The 8100-nt window shown below is 41.2% G+C and overlaps 1 pseudogene; it reads right to left on the reverse strand.

The window, feature by feature from the left end:
* Positions 1 to 1173: 1173 nt before the first annotated feature.
* On the reverse strand, positions 1174 to 2561 carry LOC113625172 (protein artemis pseudogene; annotated as a pseudogene).
* Positions 2562 to 8100: the final 5539 nt, after the last annotated feature.

Here is an 8100-nt window from a genome sequence, read left to right on the forward strand (position 1 = left end):
GTGCCTTTCTCAGTTTGTCAGGCTGGTTTTGTGATACTGCAGTCACCATGGGAAATACCTCAGGGTGAAGAGTTTGCTGGTTTGGAACCTTGTGCCTTAAAAGTACAGGGAGAGGATCATCAGAGAGATCACTGGCTTCCTCCTGAGTCTAGGTGGACTGTTCTAGCTCTCTTCAATTTTCCAAGTGGTTTATACTTTGGCTCCATACTTTGGGGAAGACCAGCATGAAGGCTTGAAGACTTCTTTAACTTTATCCGTAGCTGTGCCTTCTGGAACGGCATTTGGATATGCTTCCATGTGAGCAGCTCTTTGCAGGAAACTGCCCTCAGCAGGAAGCCCCTTTGCCGGTCACTTTAGCAAAGCTACATTGTAACTAACTTTTTTCTTCTTTTTTTTTTTTTATACTGCACCTTGTCTCTCCCACACTATACAACTAAAAACATTGTAAACAATGCATGGGGCAGCATCTGAGGACTCTGAAAAGGAAATCATAGCAGGCTGATTGGAAAAAGAAGAAGAGGAAGAAGGAGGAAGGAAGGAAGGAAGGAAGGAAGGAAGGAAGGAAAAGAAAGAAAGAAAGAGAGAGGGAGGGAGGGAGAAGGAAGGGCAGGCAAGAGAGAGAAAGAGAGAGAGAGAGAGGGAGGGAGGGAGGAAGAAGGAAGGGTGGGTGAGAGAGAGAGGGAGGGAGTGAGGGAGGGAGAGAGAGAGAGAGAGAGAAAGAGAAAGAAAGAATGAAAGAAAGAAAGGAAAGGAAAGAAAAAGAATAAAACTCAAAGCAAGACCAATTCAGCAGTGAATTATTGGGATTTTTTTTTTCCACCAGTATCTCCAGCCTGGACCCAGAGGCATGCAAAAATCCAGAATTAGGCACTGGTGCAGACAGTAGGAGCTCCAAGAGATCTCTCATTTTAATGTAAGAAATGAGAAAGGGTGCACCTAGGGGTCCAAGAAGAGAAAATTGTAACTAACTTTTTTTTTTTTTTTTGCGGTATGTGAGCCTCTCACTGTTGTGGCCTCTCCCGTTGAGGAGCACAGGCTCCGGACGCGCAGGCTCAGCGGCCATGGCTCACGGGCCCAGCCGCTCCGCAGCATGTGGGATCTTCCCGGACCGGGGCATGAACCCGTGTCCCCTGCATCGGCAGGCGGACTCTCAACCACTGCGCCACCAGGGAAGCCCTGTAACTAACTTTTAAACCAGGCACCCCCAAGATCTGCTCATCTCCGGCCCAAATACACCTTTCAAATCTTTTGATCACACAATACCTTGCCTAACCAGTTGGTTCTTTCCTTAGATCAAAAAAGTTGAGATGAAGAATAAGTAATTAACTGAAGACCAGGTCTTTTTCCTAGTAGCTTCCCCTTCAGTAATCTCACAAACCATGTGAACAAGATAGCATCTAAAGAAAGATCACAAGGCGTCGACAAGCCTGCACACAGTGGGAGATGCTTACGAGTTTGATCCCCCATCTCAATGATTAACTGAGATTACTTCCCCTTTAAAAATTTTCATGGCTGAGCAAAATCTTTGGAGTTGGTTTTTTGGGGGGACATGAGTTCACCTTTTCCCCAGATTGCTGGCATTCTGATTAAAAGCAATTTTCCTTTCTACCAACAACTGCCTCTCGGGTACTGACTTTCGAGTGGTGAGCAACCGGACCTGAGTTCGGTAACATTCACAGGACAGATGTGATTCAAAATATCTTTAATCTCACTGTAGGAGGAGTTAAAAAAAAAAAAAAAAAAGTGAGCTCTGTACAAACTCTCTCCAATCCTCACAATGACATTGTTTTTTCTGGTTCTTTCTCCAAACCACATAGTGGATGGCTTCATGCCGACTGTGTGAAGGGAATTCTATTTTTGGAACTAATTCTGCAGGGTAACTTATTCCACTGAAAATATCCTTCTGCTTTTGGATGCTGACATGTGTGGATCTGAGTGCTACCGTCTGTTACGAGATGATGAAGAATGTCAGGTATGTTTCTAAATGTCTCGTTTATCCACAAGAACCTGGACTCCTAACTCCTCACTAAGGCTGATTAATACTCCTACCCATAAGCTGCTTTGAGTTCAGCCACACATCATGGTACAGACTCTGAACGATCCAGCTTCAAACCAGCTCGGATATTCCACTCAGACACTCCACCCAACTAGGAATTTAATAATCTTCTGGACTGCAGAAAGTAGTATATAAGTACACACTCGAAGATGTCTTGCAGTCTGCCCCCAGAATGCAAGCTTCTAGCAGCTTCTCCTTTTGCGAGTCTGAAGTCTCCCATGTACAAGACAGTTCTGTTATTGCCCTAAAATAAAAACGTAATTGATCCTGGGCAATGACCAGCTGGTAAGAGAGTCACAACAATCTCTCCCTTCTCTCTTGATCCTTCATTGACTAAAGATATCTGGGTAGGAGTTTCAATTTCAGTTGATATAATTCGTTTCTCCCAAAATCTTTAGTTAACAACAACTAGTTGACAACTCTTTAGTAACAGCGAACAGTATAAGTAAACCCTCAAGCTGGTGGAAATCCTGGTCCTGCCATCTACTGGCTGTGTGACCTTGGGAAACTAATTTAACCTCTCTGATTCTTCGGGTTTCCTCATCTGTACTCCAACCTTCTTTTCAAAGTAGGGCCTCTTAATCCTTTCATGTGATCCTTATGGCAGTGGGACAGGAAGAAGGTGTGGGCCCTCAGGTTCTCCCTGTCCAAGAAGTCAATGGAGATTGTTGGATACTCGGCCATTTGCCCCTTGAAGGAGCTCACACCACCAGCCAACCACAGTGAACTGGCCACCCAGCCGGGTGTGGAAGCCCAAGCCACCGCTGACTGCACCACCACATCTGGGAACCTGCCCAAAGATTTCTTAAACATGATAGAAAAGCACTAGCAATAAGAGAAAAGTATTGACTAATTGAATTTTATCAAAATTAAAAACTTTGATTTTCAAGAAACACTGTTAAGAGAAAGGTCAAAAATACTCACAATACATACACCTCACAAAAGACTTATTTCCAGAATAAATACAAAGAACACTTGCAACTCAGTAAGAAGACAGCAACCCATTTTTAAAATTGCCGGGCTTCCCTGGTGGTGCAGTGGTTAAGAATCCACCTGCCAATGCAGGGGACACAGGTTCGAGCCCTGGTCCAGGAAGATCCCACATGCCGCAGAGCAACTAAGCCCGTGTGCCACAACTACTGAGCCTGCACTCTAGAGCCTGCAAGCCACGACTACTCAAGCCCGCAGGCTAGAGCCCGTGCTCCACAGCCAGAGAAGCCACTGCAATGAGAACCCTGCGCACCGCAACAAAGAGTAGCCCCCACTCGCCACAACTAGAGAAAGCTTGCACACAGCAGTGAAGACCCAACACAGCCAAAAATAAAAATAAAATAAATTTAAAATTGCCAAAATATTTGACTGTCATTTCACAAAAGGATATATTCTTGAGAGAATACCTGTGAGGGAATTTGAGGTGATAAAAATGTTCTATGCCTTGACTAGCAGGGTGTTACATATATTTGTCAAAACGCCATAAACTGCACATTTTAAATAGGTGTATTTTACCTAAATTATAACTCAAAGTTTTTTTTAATAAAAGGGAAAGGGAAGGAAAAGAGGGTTGAAGTTATAGAACATTATGCATGGGTAGATATCTATTTCTGAATTTAAATATATGATATCAAGTGAAAAATTAAAGTTATTGAATACTACCATTGAGCCCACGTATTTTTCTAAAACGTAGTCTCTCTCCCCTCCCCCACCCAAATATATATGTTTGCTTACATATACCCACACAGAATGGATACAGAGAAAAAGCATGTCAAAAGTTACTTTGTAGAGCATCAGAGGAAAGGGGGACGGCCCTTTTATTTTCATTTTATGCCTGCCTACACTTCTCAAATTTTCAATTAGTCCATATTAGTTTTAAAATAAAATAAAATTTTAAAACTTTAATGCCCTCAAAGACCTGCCTTCTGCTCTCTAAATGATACAGTTAAAAGACAAGATAGGAAGGTATCTATTCTTTCCGAGTATTTTTATTATTCATACTTATGACATGTGTAGAAACCTTCACTTTTTTATTGTAGAAAAGTATACATAACGTGACATTTACCATTTTAACCAGTTTTAAGTATACAGTTCATTGACATTAAGTGCATTCCCACTGTTGTGCAACCATCACCACTATCCATCTCCAGAACTTTTTTTTTCTTTTTTTCCAGAACTTTTTCATCATCCCAAAGTGACACTCTATACCCGCTAGACAATAATTCCCCGTTCCCCACCCTCTAGCCCCTGGCAATCACTAATCTACTTTCTGTCTCTATGAATGTGACTATCTCAGGTACTTCATATAAGTGGAATCATACAATATCTGTCTTTTGTGTCTGACATTTCATTAGCATAATGTCTTCAAAGTTCATCCATGTTACAGCACGTATCAGAATTTCACTCCTTTTTAAGGCTGAATAATACCCCATTGTTTAATCTAGTCATGCATCCATGGGCATTTGGGTTGCTTCCATCTTTTGGCTATTGTGACTAATGCTGCTTTGAACATTTTTGTACAAATATCTGCTTGAGTTCTTGCTTTCAATTTTTTCGGGTATATACCTAGAAGTGGAATTGCTGGACCATGTGATTATTCTCTTTAATTTTTTCCTCATCTGTAAAATAAGTATGATTATCCCTGCTCTGTCCACACCTGTGGGGCTTTGCGAACCAGATAAGAACTCCTTTGTAACTTGGTAAACGTCAAATTCATGCAAGAGATTATGAGAAAGTTTTTATGAGGAAGAGTATAATCTTAAAAACAAAATACGTATAAATAATTTTTTTAAAAAATTAAGAATAACAACTAAATGAACAGTTATTGAAAGCTTCGTGTGCCAAGCACTGACCTATGCATTTCACAGGTGTTAGCAAACTTAAGCCTCATAACAATCTTGTGAAGTGGGTATTACTACAGTTGGCCCTCCGTATCTGTGGGTCCCACATCCACAGATCCAACCAACCATGGATCAAAACTATTCAGTAAAGACACAGATGTAGAGAATGGAGTGGAGGACACGGGGAGGGGGAAGTGTAAGCTGGGACAAAGTGAGAGAGTGGCATGGACATATATACACTACCCAAAGTAAAATAGCTAGCTTGTGGGAAGCAGCCACATAGCACAGGGAGATCAGCTCCGTGCTTTGTGTCCACCTAGAGGGGTGGGATAGGGAGGGTGGGAGGCAGACGCAAGAGGGAGGAGGTATGGGGATATATGTATATGTATAGCTGATTCACTTTGTTATAAAGCAGAAACTAACACACCATTGTAAAGCAATTATACTCCAATAAAGATGTTAAAAAAAAACTATTCAGGAAAAAAAAGTTTCCACAAAGTTCCAAAAAGCAAACCTTGAACTTGCCACACACTGGCAACTACTTACATTCTATTAGGTATTATAAGTAATCTAGAGATGATTTAAAGCATACAGGAGGATGTGCATAGGTTATATGCAAATACTATACGATTTTATATAAGGGATTTGAGCATCCACCGATTTTGGTATCCTTGAGGGTACTATAAACAATCCCCCGTGGATACTGAGGGCTGACTGTATGATCATTTTACATGTGAGAAAACTGAGGCACAGAAAAGTTACATAACCTGCCCAAAGTCATGCACCTAATAAGTAGGAGACTCAGAAAAAACTTCAAGGAGTAACGAACTTCCCCACATGATAGAGTTCTTTCTAAATTTAGTAGGTTTTATCATAATTTACAATTTCAAATTTTGAAACAAAAATGCATTTATCTCACTTCAAAACCACATGAGTAGTCTAAGAAATACAAAGGGAAATAAATCTGTTATAAATGCTACCTAAGTTTCCCCATAAATGGCTATTTCTTTGATACTGAAAGGAAAGAAGAGTCCAGACTCTATAAGCACCACCATGTGTAGGTATCACAAAAACTGGCTTCTGAAAAGGTTTTGACCTCCTTGTTACCAGCAGGGATTGGGCAAGAGGATGGGCAGGTGGAGAGCAATGTCTGCCATTGGCATCAACATGAAGGAAAGAAAAAGCAAAGGAAAGCAGGTGTGAGCAGGAGACACACCATATTTCTAATGAGGTCTTCATGTCTTCTTTGTCTTCAAATGAAAACTGAAGCCATGAAATTGCTTTTTTGTTAACGTTAAGATGTGGTAATGGCAAGCATTCATGACCATAAGCATGGAAAATTGATGAAATTACAGTCTGTTCAGGGAAATAATGTAGTGATGAGAGAAAAAGATCTTCACCTATGTCAGGATCCTGACAGCAGCTTTTTAGAACCGGTGAACATTTCTTTCCCCTCTGCAGGAAGACATCCCTTTGTAGATATGCCAAGTAGATGCTTATGGAAAAAAGTCAAAGAAAAAAGAGACTGACACAAATAATTGAGATATTTTTAAGGGCATGTAAGTCAGTGAGCATTTCATTAGTATCATTTCAGCAATTTTCTGCTCTCAAAGAAGACGCCAAATTGAAATCATATCCTTCTACTTAATGAGCAAAAGAATGTGATTATGTTGCCGTAACATTAAGATTTGAGACGGTCATGGGATGGGCATGAAGAAAATCAGAGTTAAAGAATCTAAGTAAAATTAACCTGGCCCTTTCCCATGAATGCTTTTCATCAGAATACACTAAAAAATAATCACTTCTTTATGAGCTAATAATATCCACAACTCAATGTTCAGAGTAATGCATTTCTAGCATATGCTATATTGAAGCTCCAAGTAACTGGAAAGAGTATTGCTGTATCTAATCATAGTGCATTCAGCTTCCATCTTAAGTAACATCTCCGAAGGTTCAAGGCGACGTGACTCTATCAGTTAGTTATTGCTGGTAAACAAGTCAACTCAAAACTCTGTGGCTTCAACGACAACCACTTATTAATCCTCATGAGTTCTGCTGATCTGGATGAGACCTGGCTGATCTCAACTGGGCCTCCTCCTAGGGTCAGCTGGTGTACTGACTGTGGGCAGAATGGTCTAGGATGGCCTTGGCTGGCATGACTTAGCTCTGCTTGCACATGGTGGCTCATCCTCCAGCAGGCTAGTCCAAGTTTATTTTCATGGCAATGGCAAAGTTCTGAGAGAAAGAACAGAAGCGATCAAGGCTTCTTGGGGTCTAGACTCGGAACTAACACATGGTCTGTACTGCATTCTATTGTCCAAAAATAAGATATAAGATCAGTCCAGATTCAAAAGGTGGGGAAACAGAGTCTGACTCTGGATGAGAGGAACTGCAAAATAACATTGCCAAGGGGAAGAATGGAAGCCACTATAATTATCTAATTGTAAATGGATTGCCTCTAATATACAAACAGATTGAAATGCCAAAGTACACTAATACTCCATTGTTTGACTCTTGGGACACATATTCCTAAAGACACGAATGTTAAGTTAGGTTCCCCAATTTATCAATGAGCCTATTATCCCACAACGTTGAAGGAACAACTATGCATTGGTAATATAATATAAAAATTAATAATGTATTTGCTAGGAAAATCACAACAAAGAGGAAATCAACAGCATTAAATCAGAAATTCCTTTCAGATAAAGGTGCCTTAGAAAAGCAAGTTTCATTAGAGGATGATGACTGTATGGATTTTTTTTTTTTTGTGGTACATGGGCCTCTCACTGTTGTGGCCTCTCCCATTGCGGAGCACAGGCTCTGGACGCGCAGGCTCAGCAGGCATGGGTCACGGGCCTGGCTGCTCCGCGGCATGTGGGATCTTCCCAGACCGGGGCACGAACCCGTGTCCCCTGCATCGGCAGGCGGACTCTCACCCACTGCGCCACCAGGGAAGCCCTGTATGAATATTTTGAATCATGAGATAGTCAGCGACCTGTGAGAAAATTAGCAGTGACTTGTCTCCATGCCCTTCTTTACCACCTACTGCCCCACGATTCCCTGTCCACCAAACATATGTATTTTGGGTTCTAAACCCCCTCCCCACTCCAATCTCATTCTTATACTTACTATTGGGAAATTCAGGCAACTGTAGTAAAACTTTTCTAACCAGTTGTCTAGACGTACTCCTGTTAATCCCCCAATCACTCTTCA

The sequence above is a fragment of the Aethalodelphis obliquidens genome, unplaced genomic scaffold (genome assembly GCF_003676395.1).
Source record: "Aethalodelphis obliquidens isolate GAN/ISIS:26980383/991018 unplaced genomic scaffold, ASM367639v1 scaffold14, whole genome shotgun sequence".
Classification (NCBI taxonomy): Eukaryota; Metazoa; Chordata; class Mammalia; order Artiodactyla; family Delphinidae; genus Aethalodelphis; species Aethalodelphis obliquidens.